Below are 16,883 nucleotides of genomic sequence, written 5' to 3' on the forward strand. Positions count from 1 at the left end.
ACCTTTGAGGCAAATCGAACACATTTCTTAGTAAGGTCTTGATTTCTATGAGGAGGATGGTGGCTGAACAGCACTAACACATAGGAATGGAGACCTGGGCTCTTTTTACACCCACATCACAGGTGATCTGTGTGACCTTGGCTGAGTCACCTTCTTCCAGGGCCTCCCTTCACTGACAAATGAAGGTTTGGATCAAAGAAACCCTTGGCAATGTTCCAACTCTGCGATTCTTTGTAATAAACATGGAGTGTTAGGTGGAGGAAGGACTCCAGGTCAAGGAATGGTGGCAACTATCCCATGGGGTCACCCTAGAATCCCAAGCCCAGGGAGCTTCCAGAAGTCAGGAAGCGGGTAATCAGGATGCAGACAGAAAAGAGACTATAGGAAAGATACCTGGTGTGGCCAGATTTCTAAATCCTCAAGAGAGCTGAAAATTTAGATCTTTCTATTCAATCTCTTCAATTTCAAATGATAGTAACTAATTCAAAAATTAATTCTGTGTGCTGGGAAACATGCAATTTAAAGACCCCCTTTGTCTCTCCTGTGGAATCTCCATAAAATCTACATAGCTGTCATGGAAATGGTGAGTGGCATCTGTAAGGAACAGCCAGCCTTGTCATCTGCCTTGCCCAAGCAGACTCAGAGGAAGCAAAGGAGCCTGGGAGGTTGCTGATGTCTAGATCCCAGTTATGAACTTGAAATTGTACCTCCCAGACTTGTCGAGGTGGGTGGTTGGCATTGCAGGGGGAGAGAAAATGGGCAGGATTCAAATTCAGATCCATATGATTGTCAAGGCTGGCCTCTGAAACCTCATCACTACACTCTACACCTGTCAGTTCATTATTGAACTGACAAAAGTTCTGTGTTTTCTCCATAGGCAAAGACCAAAGGGTTGAGACGAGACGAAGCCTAGCCCGGGGATGTCAAAGAACTGATGTGGCACAGACTTGGCTTCTTAAGACTAATGAACCTTGCTCCTAATTGGACCAGTCAGCTGAATCTAGTGGTACCGTTGCTAATCAATCTTGTTGATGCCATATGAGCTGGGGCAGTGAGCCTACCAACACCCAGCGCAGCCCTGTGCAACCCAGCACTCAGCACAGCCCAGCTCAGCTCAGCATAGGTCAGCCCAGCTGAGCATAGCTCAGCACAGCTCAGTCCAGCTCAACCAAGCTGAGCCCCAAACAGTCCAGCATAGCCCAGCTCAGCACAGCACAGCCTAGCATGGCCTTCTCTTACAGCACACTTGGACTATGTTCTAGGATGGTTGAATCTATCCCGTCTCTTCATCTGTTTTCTTTGTGTCATCTACTTCCAAACACCTAAAAAGACCCAAGGAAGGTGGGTATAAATTTACAAAGTTCCCCCCCACGCTCCCCCACGACGATTTCAGTCAGCTGCTTTGGTGGCTTTCTGCTTTCTCCAAAGTCACTTGTTCCGGTGTGGCACAAGCACGATTGTTGGGTAATGTTGGAAGCTAGTGAGTCTTAGATTAGCATCGCAAAAGTCAATTAACGAGGCAATTTCTTCCCTTCATTTATATTTGTATATTATTAATGAACTCCAGGATCTTCTAGTGCAGTAAATTAGCCTAGGTAACTGGGGAGCAGAGTACAAACATTTTTTTTTTCCTCTAATGGCCCCAAACATTTATCTCATACAGAGAAAACTATATCCAAGCCCAGTGAGGACTCCCTGTTCCTATGGCCAAGGCAACACATCACAGCAACTCTGATAAATATTGATGTTTGTTTATCAAAATGCCCCAGGCCATCCTGGCTAGCAGCCACCCCCTCCCACTCTGGGGCAGTCTTAAGCCACAGGACTTGTTATGCAAGAAGGAGATACAGGAACCTCAACTGCCTTGGCTGAAGGACTTTAAGCCTTTGTTTCTTGAATGCAAAAAAAAAAAAAATAATAAGGGAACCAGGGTCCCAGCTGCAAAGGTAGTTCCAACTGAAGAAACCGTGTCTTTTCTTCCTTTAATGAAGTGGCATAAATATGTTCTCTTATGCATAAGAGGATGGTAATTGGAGGCTCCCTGCCTCCCTCAAATAACTAGCTTGGGGAAGTCTGAATGCTACCCCACAGTGCTGCTTTGTTCCAAAATCAATGCCATTAAGAAAGAAACTACACTTCATGGAAGTTCTAGAGCATTAACAACGTGAAGACATTTATACCTTACCCATTCAGTAAGTAATGACTGAGCACCTACTGTGTGCAAGGCAGCATGAAGAACACCCTTTATATCCCTGTTCCTCTTTTTCTAGGCAGCCTGGTGCAGGCTTGAAATGTCTGGAGACTGGAACAGAGTACTAATGAATAAGCTCTAGGTATTTATTCCTCCAACAAATATTTATTCAGTTCTTATCATGTAAATGCCAGATGCTAGGCACAAAACAGAAACTGAAAAACCATGTTCCTCAAGCACCCGGTGCCTTTTTGGGGAGGAAGACAGGTAGGCAAAGCTTGAGATGAACACACGCACTCCAGGGTTCTGGGACATACAGGAAGAAGTGGTCCATGAGAATTGGCCACGACAGTATCCTGGGAGAAACCAGGTGCCTCCCACTCACAGCCTCCACTTTTCTCCACTCTGACTTCTGCTCCAGAAGCGATCAGCTCACTTCTTCAGGTGGCCTTCTCCGAGGACTGGCAGGTCTCAGGAGAGTAGGCTTCAGATGGACAGACTTGGATGGCAAATCTCAGGTGGGCATCTTCCTATGCCCAAAGAGTCCCACTTGCTTCCTTCAGTGACAAGGTAAGAGAATGTGAAATAGCTCTTTGCAAAATTAATTTTCTTCCTGACAAAACCTGCTGCCTTCTGATTGCTTAGGCCCTTTAGACAGACGCCACCCATGCACATGGAAAGGCTGACAGAGGGAGAGCCCTGGAGATCCTCAACAGGGCCTCTTAAAACTCTCCAGGGAGATCTACGTGCAGTCAGAGGATGGTGAAGAACTTCAAAAAGCCTCTTCAATGTGCAGATGGCAAAAAAAAAAAAAAAAAAAAAGGCAGAGCCTGGCTGCCTGCTGTCCCACTCCTCCCCAATTCTGTGGGCCTGCAGGGGTACCGGGCATATTTACATTTCATGACTTTCTGCCTGGATGGCATAATGAGTGTCCGAATGCAAAGTCCTCTTGACTGCAGCATACCCCTTCCAACCTCCCCCTCCCTCCTTCTCCAGCTAAACACCCACTCACCCTTCAGATCTTGGGAAATGGGCCTCTCTCGGGAAAGCCCTCCTTGACCCTGGGGCCATTGCCTGAGTTACTCACTCTGACCATGCCAATGCACCTTGCCTGGTCTGCCATGGCCGTTTATAGCTTACAATTATACATTCATTTGTGTCATTTCCTTTCATCTAAGTCTTCCTCTCTCAAGACCACAAGCTCCATGTGGGAAGCACAATGCCCAGCTTATCGGCCTCTGTGATCCTCACTCTAGCTCAATGGCCCACACTCGGAATGCACTCAACAAATTCCCACTGACTATTGAATGAATAGCAAAGAGTCAGATCCCCCCGCCCCATGTCTCCAGTTGTACCACACCCTTGGCTTGGATTTCTGCTTGCTTTGAGACTTTTCTTTGCCATTCGAAAGCATTGTAGTCCAAGGGAAAGTCCTTCAACTTCCAACATCTCAGGTACCACTTGATCTCAAAGAGCCACATAAAGGCAGAATGAAAAAAATAATGAACTAAAAATTTTATTAAATTCGGAGTCCAAAACAAGGCCAATATCACACCAATAGTAGCACACATTTGTTGTTTCACGGAGAGGTCTGTAATAGGTAAAAATCAATAGTCTTTTTGTTCCAGTTGATTACCCTCATGCATGCAGCAGGAAGATAACTGAAATGGATGGCATTTCTGCTGCTCTCTTCTCCTCAGTAATGTGATGCAGTTGCATTACAGAGTAGAGTTTGGAGAGACAGAAGGTTAGAAGACCAAGGACAATGTTTAACAATAAGAAGGAAGATTCTAGACGTTTAGAGTCCCTCTGATCTGTCAAGCTAGGGAATAGAGAGGGAGTTTAGCTGATTGGTTGTCAGCGCTTCAAAACTATCTTTTGAGTAGAAACCGCTAAAAATATCTGCCAGAGGCCTCCTGACCCTGAGATGGAAGTCCCCAGACCCCAGAACTCATCCCTTGGGAAGAGCTAATTGTTCCAAGCATAGTGAGTCTCTGTCTCTGGAATTTGGAGTCAGGCCACAGAACCATGGTTGATTTGAGAGGCACTTGAAATGCAACGTGAACACAGGTGGGGATGAAGATCTGGCTACATGAAGAACCAGAGAGAACCAGCCTGCACATGTAGAAAGAAGAATGCCAAGAGGGAGGAGGAGGTCAGATGTCCATGAATGACAGCCATGCTCTTCCCAGTGGTCTAGGTCTTGGACTGTGCTCCTTATAAGGCCAGCTGACATTCCCATTCTTGGAATCCATAACATTCTTTCCAGTCCTCCCCAAAACCCCTCCTCCCACCACTGTTCTTCTTTCACTGTTGGTTTGAGTGGGTTCCTGTTCCTTGTACACTGGTTTCCTGTGGCTGTCATAACAAATTGCCACACACTGTATAGCTTAGAATAACAGAAACTTCTCTTGCACAGTTTTGGAGGCCAGAAGTTTGACATGAACATGACAGCAGAGTCATGACCCCTCTAAAGCCTCTAGGAGAGATTCCTTCTTTGCTTCCTTCAACCTGGCGGCTCTAGGTGTTCCCTGGCTGTGGCTGCATCACTCCACTCTTTGCTTCCATCTTCACACGACCTCCTCACCTCTCTGTCACTTCCCCCCTGTGTCTCCTAAGGTTGCTTTTCAATGAATTTAGGGATGATCTAGATTCTTCACTTAATTACATCTGCATGACTTTTCTCCAAATGAAATCACACTTATAGGGACCGAGTTGGTACTTGGATATATCTTTCAGGGGATCATAATGCACATACTACACCTTGCAGCCCACTGAGGTCTCAGATGAGTTTACCAAGTATTCCTGAGTAGCCTGGAGAAGCGTGAGCGGCCAGTCAATACACAGTGCACAATATAAATGGTTTCTAGATTGTGATGGATGTATAAGTGAATAAAGCAATGTTTATGTTTTATATGGGGGAGGTGTTTGGCAGCATTTGGGTTTTGAATCTTCTGGGATGGAGTTGAGTCTTGGCCTATCACATCAGAAGCCATATGTCTTCTCTGGTCTCTTGGATTTGTATCAATGATAATTACAGTTAAGTAGCTACTATGATGTAGGGGTAGGTGCCAGCCATTATACTTGGCTCTTTACATGGGATATCACATCATATCTTCTCTATGAACATCCAGAAGTAGAATTATTATCCCCAGGAATCACACCCAAGTTGGTCAGTACCAGCTTGGTACTTTTTACCACAGGATGGCTTTTATTGACCTCTAAGGGCTGTGGTGCTATGGTGTCAGCTTCCCCAAAACTCATGCTGCCATTCGATTTGCCATTGTGGTGGTATCAGGAGTGGAGCCCTATGAAGTGATTCGATCATGAAGAGGGATGAATGTCTTTCTCTCAGGACTGGATTAATTACATAAGAGCAAGTTGTTATAAAGCAAGGCCACCCCTCATGCTTTGTCTCTTCCATGTGTGTTCGCTTGCCTTTCTGGCTTCAATCATATTATGAAGTGGCACAAAGTTCTCATCAGATGGGACTACCAGTATTGGACTCCCCGGTTTCCTGAATCATGAGCCAAAATACACCACTCTCCTTTATAAATTATCCAGTCTCAAGTATTCCGTTAGAACAACAGAAAATGACCTTAGACATGTGACTATGAGAAAGAAGGGGATGATTCTATACAGGCAGAAACTACTAAATACCAACTATTGCATTTGATACTTCATGTGTATTGCCTCATTTGATATTACGGCTCCTCTGCAAGGGAGATGATGCAGATATTACTGTAAGGCTGCTCACACTGGCCAGGGCTTCCCACGGATGCAACTTTAAATGTAAGAAGTGCCCTCTGAATTGGAATATTCTTCCTGTTTGATGTTATGATTTGAATGCTAAGAGTCCTCCAAAGGCCATATGGTAAAAGCTTTGCCACTAGCCTGTGGCTATAGGGAAGTGGTGGAAACTTTAGGAGGAGGGACCTAGTGAGAGGAAAAGAAGTTAGGTCATTTGGGGCATGCTCTTGAAGAGGATATTGGGACCCTGGCCCCTTCTCTCTCTCTGCTTCCCTAGCTAGCACAAGGTAGCAGACTCCTTCTCCACACACCCCCACCACGATGCTCTGGGCTGCCATAGGCGCAAACTGACAAGGCCAAAAGATCATGGACTGGAACCTCTAAAACAATGAGCCCAAATACAACTTCCCTCCTTGTTACTTGATTCTCTCAGGTATTTTGTCACAGTGACAGAAAACTGACTAATATACTTGAGAAACTGCTAATGTTACTTTCTGTGTTGTAGATCTGGATGGGAACAGAAGTGAAGTAGTCTCAGGTGAAGTCCCTCAGAGAAAGTCTCCCCAGGCATAGTGATTTTCCACCCCTACCCCCAGGGGGTTTCCTTTCAAAAGCCTCATTCTACCCTCATAATTTCCTTCTTTCTCTTTCTTCACAAATCTATTTGTCCCCTCCTCTACCCTTTAGTGTTGAAGACACAGCTCAGGTCAAGATTGCAATCTACTTTCTTCTTCTTCACAGTAACCCAAGTCAGCCCCTGGGATGTCTTACACAGCTCCCCCTCTGCCCTCTGCCCCAGAGCAATCAGGCCCAGCCTGCCATCTGCCCCTCAGTGACTTTCTCCCTCCCCTGTCTTTGTTCTTTGTCCCCAGCATTTCTTCCCTGGATTTGATCAGGTTTCCCTGCCTCTATCAGTTCTTGATTTGATCTTGATGCTCTTTCATATTCAACTCTGTGATGCCCCCACCCCATTAACCTACAGCAGTGGTTTCCAAAATGTGCCAGAGGAACCTAGTCTAATGGTCCTCTTGGGATTTTCATGGGCCCAGTAACGTAATTCTGTCTGAGTTTTGAACAAATTGAGATATACAGGATTCATGCAGATGAAAATGGATCAATTACCTTTATTGTTGATAATAGTGACAAGCCCCCAAATTAAGCTACACATGCCCTAAGTGGCACAACAATCTTTGGGAAGAGATTGTGCTTTGAGAGCAGGGTGATCAGGTATGGGCAGAGGAGTGTGAACTGATATGCAGTCCCAGGGCCAAAGCCTTGTAAAAGTAGTCAAGGGAGCACTTCTCAAAGTGTGCACCATGGAACACTAACTTGGAGAAGAGATGGTCTGGGAAGAAAATGTTCCATGTTGATATCAAATGCCTTTAGAGGAAACTGCACACAGTGCTCCCCTTCAACATTAGCGTATTCAAAGGCTCCCAGGTCTGCAAAGAGGAGAGAAGACTGACCTTGCTTATCAGAGGTTAGCCAGTTGCTTCTCAAAATTATCTGGCTAAAAAATACCATTGGGAGTGGGGAGTCTCTTTATGTTTCCATGTAAATGAAACGTCATCAGAGTAACATGGCTGGCTTCCCTCTGCCCCATGGGAGGAGGAGGAAGAAGAGTTACTTATGGGTTATGGGATTGGAGAATGGAGAGGGTAAGGGGTTCAGGCTCTTTTCCCCCTTCTTCCTAAGAAGATTTTTTTTTTCATTTTTTGCTTTTTCTGACTATAGCTCTAAAGTTGCTTCTAAATTTTTTTTTTTCTGTTTCTGTCTATCATGACAACCAAATGAGCTGTCAGGAGTACTTTAATTTAAACATATATGATTAAAGTACAGGAAGGGAATTCTTGACTTCACAAACTAAGTGCAATTTATGCAAGCTTTATGCATGACCTCTGAACTCAGAAACAAGGCTGTGGGTGGCAGGAGTATGCAAGGCCATTTGTAGTAGCTTTGTGGTTAAAAGTAATAGGAAATCGTTTGACAGATCCTTTCCAAAGTAAAGACGTGTGGAACAGTTTCAGTTAAGTTTCCTGGCCTTTGTATCACACTGGAAGTACATGTTGATTCTGTTTGTTAGAATGAACGAATTGTGTATTGAGTGTTGTAGTGGGAAAATGCCCTTGGTCAAATTTGGTTCTTCTTCCTTAAAAAAGGGATCCCTGCTCCAGCCCATCTCTGTGAACTTTTTTGGGGCAATTGAAAAAGCTGGACGAAGAAAGGTCTGCACAGCTAAGCAATTTTGTGGAAAGGACCCAACGCCCATCAGTCTAAGGAATGCTCTTAATTACTCCCATGCTATGGAAAGGACTATAAAAAGGAACAAGGTCTAAAACGGGTAGGACCAATGTTCTTAGGCCAGTGCCTGGTCTCTTTTCAGTCCAAAGATATTTTGACCTGAGCCAGGAAGTGAGACAGTGCAGGTAAAAACATCAGAAACCCACGAGCATCTTCCACCTATTGATCCAAAGGTAGCAGAGGATGCAAAAAGCCCAAGTGTGGTTTGAAGAAAATGGCTTCTGTGCAAATGAGAAAAGAACTTCCTGGGGACTGATTAAGAATCTAGGTCAATATCTAGAGAGTTCCAGGAAAAGAGAAGTTCTGACAACCATGTGTCTATTTAATTGATGCATTCAAGCATTCGAGAAAATTCAAGTCTTCAAATGGACTCCTTTTAAATGTGTATGTATAAAGCCCCACAATATTCTTCTTAATAAATCAATACATGACAATTAATTCAATAATAATCAATTCTTCTCTTCAGATTGTAAAAGAAAAACTTGCCTTCATACTTGAATGTGCTCTTCTCCCCACAAGGGCACATATATACCAAGTGTATCCAAATCATACATTCAACACACTTTGAAATCCTGGGCCTGGAGCTATAAAGGCAGATAAGCTTATCATCCCTGCCCTCAAGTCTCCCAATCTAATTGGATCCTGTGGAGTGACAGAGGCAAGGATGGACGTATGCACAGGAAACTATGAGGTCCAAAGGAAGGGGTAGGGACCAGTGTATCCTCAAGAATAAAGAGGAGTGGGCTGGGGACATAGCTCAAGGGGTAGAGGCCCTGGGTTCTATTCTAGTACTGAGAGAAAGGAAGAGAGCAAAAGAAACAGAGAGAGAGAGAGACTAAAGGAGTCTGGCAGGGAAGTGAAGATACTCCATTATGAGACACTCCTGTGCAAAGGCACTGAGGTATAACATCACAGTATTCAGGGTTTGCTAATGACCCAGTATGATGAGTATAGAATTGGGCAGGAAAGACATATAAGATAAAGGTGAAGAAACACAGGTAGAGTCCAGATCCTCCACGCATTAATTCAGACAGATTACTGATATATACCAAGCAGGTACTGTTTGATACAGCAGTGAAGAAGACAGATGTAGCTACTGCTTTTATGGAGTTTGCCTGCTGATGAGATAAGACAATGAATAAACAAGTAATTAAACTCCATTCAGATGACAAGGGCTATGAAGGAAATAATCAGGGACCATAATGGGGGCTGGGAAGTCATTCTGCGATCATGGCTTTTGAAGACCTGAAGGATAAGAAGGGCAGAGATGAGGTCTGAGGTCCAAAATCTGGAGAGCTCTGTCATTTAGGGGACAGAGAAAGAGGAGCAGCAGAGGAAACCAGGAATAAATAACCAGAGGAGAGGACAGAGTAATGGAACATAAAGGAAAAAGGAGAATGGAGAGGAAAGGCCTCCCTACGTTCATTCACATCTTACTTGGTATGTGAAATTTGGATGGTAATCAGCTCACTGGGTAAAGATAGCAGACTGTTTTCAAGTAGCTAATTCTTCTCTTTATGAAGGCACAAACAAATCATATATTTATACAATGGGATATAATTTGGCCATAAAAAAGAAGCAAGTACTAGTACATGGATGACAGGATGAACCTTAATAGCACTGTGCAAAGTGCAAGAAGCCATTCACAAAAGACCATATATGTGGTTCCTATAAAATATCCAGATTAAGAAAATCCACAGGGACAGAAAGTGATTGAGTGCTTGCTGGGTTGGGAGGAAATGGGGACTGACTATTGATGGGTACGGGTTTCTTTTTCGGGTGTGGAACATGTTCTAAAGTTAGAGTGTGGTGACATAACTCTGAATATATTAAAAGCCAATGAACTGTACGTTTTAAGTGGGTGAGTTTTATGGTATGTGAAAACTGTCTCAACAAAGCTGTTTAGAAATCTCATTAAACATAAGCGCTACTGGCAAGACAGACACCGTCAATATTTTTGCAGCACTACAAGATTTTTTTCTCATCTTTTCACACAAGACCCTGTAGGTACTTTTTGAACTTGCAATGACCTTGCCAAGAATGTTGGTCTTCAAAAGATGAAACAAGTCAGCATCTTGTAATTAGAGGTTCTCTGAAGTTCAGCAGTTGGGTTTTCACCACAAAAGTAGGTCAGGGAACGTTGCTTTATGATGTCTTACAACCTAGCCTTTTACACATGCTTATTAGCTGTCTACATGGAGTTCATAAGACATACTATGTATTTTTGGGTGAAGCTGAAGAGTGAGCAAGAGAAAGGTGGTCAGCTAGAAGTCCCACTGGATTTTTCTTTGCTAATGTCAGTGATCTGGTTTATTTGTATGGGGGAGGGGATAAGGGAGCAAAGATGGGCCATGGCAATGGCAAGTTCAGCATCTGCACACAGATAATCCTAGCTGAGAATACTGTCCCTGCAGCTCAGTAGCCATGTGACCTTGTGCAAGCCACATAGCCTCTCTGTGCCTCCATTTTCTTGTCTGTAATAAGAATTCTATACTTACTCCAGTTTTTACTTGAGGGCTCAGCCTGCTGTAATGTGCCTATAAATGGTACCTTTATTTTAGAAGGCTGTTAGTAGGTATTTATGAGTGTGGTTTGTTGTGGTGAATTTTTTCCTGACTTGAAAAAAAGGTATTGGCCACTTTCTGCCAAACATGATTTTATCCTTCATTCCCACTGGTTCTCTTTCATTTTGATGTATTTGTTATGAAGTTACTAGTCAAAGTACATTGCTAAAACCCTGCTATTGGTCAGGAAATTAAGAACTGAAGTACTTGATTGCAAGTATGCATTTTCTTATCAAGGAGCTATACTGCTCCTTAGCAAAAGCACATCTAGTGCAGAGTCATAGTGAGGAATGCTGAGCCCCATTCTGATGTGTGGTGGGCAGAAGGGAACACACAGGCAAGAGGGCTTGTACATCTCCATGGCTCAGCATTGCCTTCTAAGGCCCCATTCAGCCCAGAAGATTCTTTGGAGGCTAAGCACTAGTGTTTGTGTATAGTGCAAATACCTAATGACTGAGCGATCAGTCAACCATCCAGGGAATTCCTTTTTATACTGTCCTCAGACTTGAGTGAGAGAAGAGGGCCCCTGATGTCAGGGACCCCACACACAATCTCTCTCTCTCTCCCCCTCCACCCCCATACACACACATTAGAGAATATGTGTGTGGATCTGATCACATCACTATCTCTAGTTCTAAACATTCATTCTTGGGTCCAACACTACTCAGGCCTCAGGGAACATTCTTCCATATTTTTGGCCTTTTGTTCTCCACGAGGTCCAAATGCCATGAAAGACTGTGAGTCACACCTAAAACTGGAGAATTAGGCCCCAGTCCCAAACTCCACTTCAGTTCATCTTTGGGGCACAGACATGAGCTCTAGGTTATGTTTTGTTTTGTTTTTTGTGGTACTTGGGCTTGAACTCAGGGCCTTCACCTTGAGCTACTCCACCAGGCCCCCCCCCCTTTTTTTTTTTGTGAAGGGTTTTTCGAGATAGGGTCTTGCAAACTATTTGCCCAAGCTGGCTTTGAACCGCGATCCTCCTGATAACTGCCTCCTGAGTAGCTAGGATTACAGGCGTAAGCCACTGGTACCTGGCATGAGCTCTAGATTTAAATAGGAATTTGAGCAGGGGGGCAAAAGTATGCATAATTATCAAACAAACCTGGCCAAAGTATGGGCTGGTTGACCATTATGGGGGGGGGGGAATGGGAATTTGGAGAAATTGAGACAGAAGGGCTCCTGGAAACCTAATTATTACCTACCTGTGACTTTAAAGGGTGGAAAGAAGAAAAAAGCAGAATGGATTGGAATAAGGATAGTATGAAGATTAGGGCACAACCAATCAGAATGTTGTAGGCATAGCCAACCAGAATGCTGCTTTCTGAACACCTAACTAGCATAGAGATTGAGCAACATTGGATAAAAACCTCAGACCACATCACTTCTGTGGCAACCCACTCAGGACCCCTCCCTTCCCACAGGAGCTTTCATCCTTTCCCTTAACAAACTTTCCTACCTCTGTGCTCACCCTCCATTGTCTACAAAGTTCATTTTTCAGCTTTGTAAGACAAGAACTCTGACCACCAACCTTCCCTCTGGTTAAACACCTAGCCAGCAAGGGTGAGTGGTAACTTTTGGTCCTATACAAATCTCCTGTAACAACTGGAGGGGAGAACTCTGGTCAGGAAAACAAATCATTGTTGCCTGGCAATGATCTGTCCTAAAGAGGCTCTGCTGTTCCTTTCCTTGGGGGCAGTTTCCTCTGATCAGCCCTGTCCATCTTAGATTCCAAAGCAGCTGCAAGGTGAAGGTTCAGAGCAAAGACACACACAAAATGGAGGCAGACATTCCAAACATTTCTCCTGCTTTTAGTTAATTCATAGGCCCAAGTAAGAAGTTCATTTTTTTTTTTTAAAGCAGAAGCAGTTTCATAGTCCCTGTTACACTGCTGCCAACATCCGAGATAGACACTGCTTCAGAGGGCAGAGGGCGGAAATGGAAAAAGCCCTCAGTAACAAGAAAGGCAACTTCTTTAACTTCTCAACTCCTTCCTCCCAGAGAGCAGGTGTCAGGGAAGAATTCCCTAGAGATGTGACATTACAGCAGTGATCTGGGTGGGAAGTTGACCATGCAAAGAGTCTGGAGAACATTCCATATTGAGAAAATATCTCAGGTAGAGGCCATGGGAGGGGAGGGGGCCTGTGTTGGAGCAGGAAGATTCTGAGAGGAGGCCCAGTGAGGCTGGATGTGAGCCCTGGACCATTCCACAGTCACATCAGCACACTGCCTGTTTTGATAAATAAAGTTTTATTGGAACTTAGCCACATACATTTATTTGCTTCCTACATATGACTGCTGTTTTCAGCTACAAGAATAGGGTTGAATAGTTGTAATGGAAACCTTATGGCCCACAAAGCCTAAAGTATTCCCTCTCTGACCTCTCAGAAAACTTTGCAGGCTCCTGACCCAGATAGTGGGGGTCAGACCTTATAAGCCTATTTGAGGATTGTGGCCTTCATGCTAACAACAGTGGAAATCCATCAAAGTGTTTTAGGAGGGGCAAAAATGGGATATATGCTCCGATTTCATGTGAAACATTCAGGAGCCTACTGTATACTTACATTGCCAGGTTATCCCAGGTCAGGCTTCCAAAGACCCCCCACAAGGGAATTGTGGCATTAATTTCTGCAGAAATGGGCTCTCAGTGCTCTCTAGTCTGTGGCAGGTGGCTCCAGTCAATATTTTTCTACCTGAGCTCCTATATTCATCAGATCCTTTGGGAGCAAATGGCAGAAACACAATATAAACCAGCTACAGAGCAAGAAGGAGTGTATTAGTGGTTTATGTAACTAGGAAGGGCAGCAGTGTGGTTCAGAAAAGCCAAGAAAGAACAACAAAAAACACAGTCTGCAGCACTCCAACCAGGGACTCACCATATTGAGGCCCCTCTCCACTCACCTCTCATCTTTGCATGACCCCACTTAGCTTCCAGAGCAAACAGACATCATCCTCTGAGTGATTCCAGGTTCATATTCTCCCACTTTACACACTCAGCAGATTTTAGTTCATGTGCTTACCCTGAAGGCCAGGAGGTAGGCCTGAGTTTAGGACTCCAGGGGAACAACCTAGAAAAAAACAAACAAACAAAAAAATCCACATGACTCTTCCAGTCTGCTCCATCTTCCAGGCCAGTACCCTCAAACTTTGTAAGGAAAACCACTCTGCTTTCCTGGCCACAGATGAATAGACCAGGGATTGATCCAGAACAGTGTGAAACACATATCTGTTGAACACAATGGAGGCTGATCAGCTCTGAAGACACCTGGCATAAAGGTCAGTGGGGGCCCTCCACTGCGTAGCAGCAAACTGACCAATCAGACCTCACTTGGAAATGTAAGTGCTTGAAAACTCAATAGCATTCGGATTGCTGTTGCACACAATACCTAGAAGAACTTATCTGAGTTTCCACTAGCTCACTCCACATCCAGGGTCTAAACAGGAAGTCACACAGTAAATCTCAATGGCTGAAGGAATTACTTATTTCCTCATAAGTAATTTGCCTGTTTTGATCAGTTCAATCTGACACCCTGAAACACTTTTTCAAGGGAAAGTGTTTCTGTGATAGGATTTCCCACAGCAGGTTGTGAGCTACTCTTAAGACAAGGTATAATAAAGTCAGTATAAGAATTTCCTAGTTGCAATTCAAACACTTCAATGGGTGGCCAGGGGAGATCTAACCACACACAGCCTTTCTTGGGAAGGTGGTTAAGTGAAACCAGGCATGTAGAAATAGTATTCTACTGGTAGTCAGGCAGGAGTCCTGGGTTCTCTGCTGGGGGCCATAGGCAATTCAACTTTCCTCTGGAAATCATTCCTTCACCCTGCAAAGATGGAGCTGAAGCAAGAGAATGAGTAAGAGCAAAAGAGATGAGGCTAGAGAGGCAACAGGGACCAGATCGTTTGGTACCTTGGATTTTACTAGGAGGACTGGCTTTTACCTTTCATGAGACAGGTAGCAGTACTAGTTTCTTTTGGCTGCTGTAACAAATAATCACAAGTTTAGTAGCTTAAAAATGCAAGTTTTCAATTAAAAAAATCTGACTTCTAGCAGGTCTTACTGGGCTGAAATCAAGATGTCAAAAGAGCTGCATTTCTTCTGGAGGTTCTAGGGGAGAAGCCATTTTTTTGCCTTTTCCAGTTCTCAGAGGCTCCCCCCACTCCTTACTCCTAGACTCCTCTACCTTCAAAGGCAGCAATGGCTGGTTGAGTTATTCTCACACTATATCACTCTGGTTTTCCTGCCAGCTCCCCTCTTCCATTTTTAAAAACATTTGTGATTATATTGGACCCAGCTGGACAATTCGTATTAATCTTACCTGAAGACCAGCTGACTAGCAAGCTTAAATCCATCTGTAGCATTAATTCCCTTTTGCCATGTAACTTAACATTTTCATGGATTCTGAGATCAGGATGTAGACTTCTTTGGGTAGCCATTGTTATTTTTCTATCACAGAACCCATTGGTGGGTTTGAAACTAATGAGCGACATGATCAGCCCAGTACTTTAGCACAGTCACTGTGATTGCTGTGTTGGAACAGATATCAGGGTGGCATGGACAGAAGTACAGAGTCCAGTTAAGCTATCACATAATCCAGCCATCACTCTTCTATGCAGGCAGAGAGGAGGGAGAGAGAAGGATCAAACCCACGAAGCCTGGTAAGTCTGAGCCCTTTAAATACCTCCCATCCAACTGCTGACACTTAACTGCTCATTGGCTATTCTTAATTGCAAGGCTGATTGGGAAATGTCATTTTTAAAAAGCTGAACAATTTGCTGTTCCCAAATTCTTTAATATGAAAGAAGGAATGAGTGAATATGGGAGAAGCAACAAGCAGTCTCTGCTATAAGCATCAGAATAGGGAAAGTATAAAATAGTGCTTGAGTATAGCGCAGGGGCCATGCCTAGACTAGGGCTGGGGTGTGTCCTGGACAGAAATAGTGAAGTCTGGACTTTAAGGGCAAGGTTTTCTGCCAGAGGGAGTAGAAGCATTTCAGGGGGAAGAAGCATGTGCAAAGGCTGGAGAAAGAGAAAAAAGACACAAGTAGGAATCTCAAATAGCCCAGGAAGGTTAGAGCACCGCTGTGAGCAGGGAAATGTTAGGTGTTGGCTGGAAGAGGTAGACAAGAGGCCAGGCCTGAGGGATCAGTCTTGGGAAGTAGCACTTTGCCCATCAGCCTATGGGGAGTACTGAAAGATTTCAAGTAGTGAGCAGCTCAATTTAGTTTGGCAGCAGAGACACATAGAAAATACAGAGAGGAAAGGTGGAGGTAGCTAGACCAGGAGACAGTACCAGGGATTTAGGCATGAGAGGCCAGTGGCCCAAACTGGAGTAGTGTCAGGGGACAGAAAAAAGTGGAACAGCTTGGAGAACAATTCAGAGGAATACAAAAGCCAGTGAAGGCCTCATATATTTAAAGGGGATCTGGGGAGCTGGAGACTGGCTAAAGTGTTAGAGCACAAGCATGAGGCCCAGTGTTTGAAGGCCAATACCACCAAAAAAACAAAATAAATAAATAAAAGGGATCTAGATGCAGGGCATGGTGATACAGGCCTGTAATCTTAACACTCAGGAGGTGGAGGCAAGAGGATTGTGAATTTGAGGCCAGCCTGGGCTACATACAGAGACTCTGTCTTAAATTTTTGACCTTCTAAGAAGCCTCACACCTCCAGGATTTAGTTCAGTTTCTGAACTGCAATAGGGTGTCAAAATTGGTAGACAGTTTAAAGGTAAATTTTGAGGTTGGCATGGAGTAGGCAGAATTTAGAGGCATTGTTAAACTATCCTGAATGTATTATTAGAAAGTTCTTTACTTCAACTGAGAAAGACAGAACAGCTGATACTATTCCTTCACTATTCCATAGCACTACGTGATTCTCCAGGACAGGAATCAGCTGGCTGTTTAGCTTCATCTCTAAAGGTACCACCCACGTAGGGTGACTATCTTGTCCCAGTTTGCCCAGGACTCTTCTAATTTTAGCACTGAAGGTCACCATAAACCCAAGTGTTTCTTCAAGCAAGGTTTTTTCTCTTCCTGTCACTATCTCTATATACTGAAGTGGCAAATAACTTTAA

This window comes from Castor canadensis, chromosome 7 (genome assembly GCF_047511655.1).
Source record: "Castor canadensis chromosome 7, mCasCan1.hap1v2, whole genome shotgun sequence".
Lineage (NCBI taxonomy): Eukaryota > Metazoa > Chordata > Mammalia > Rodentia > Castoridae > Castor > Castor canadensis.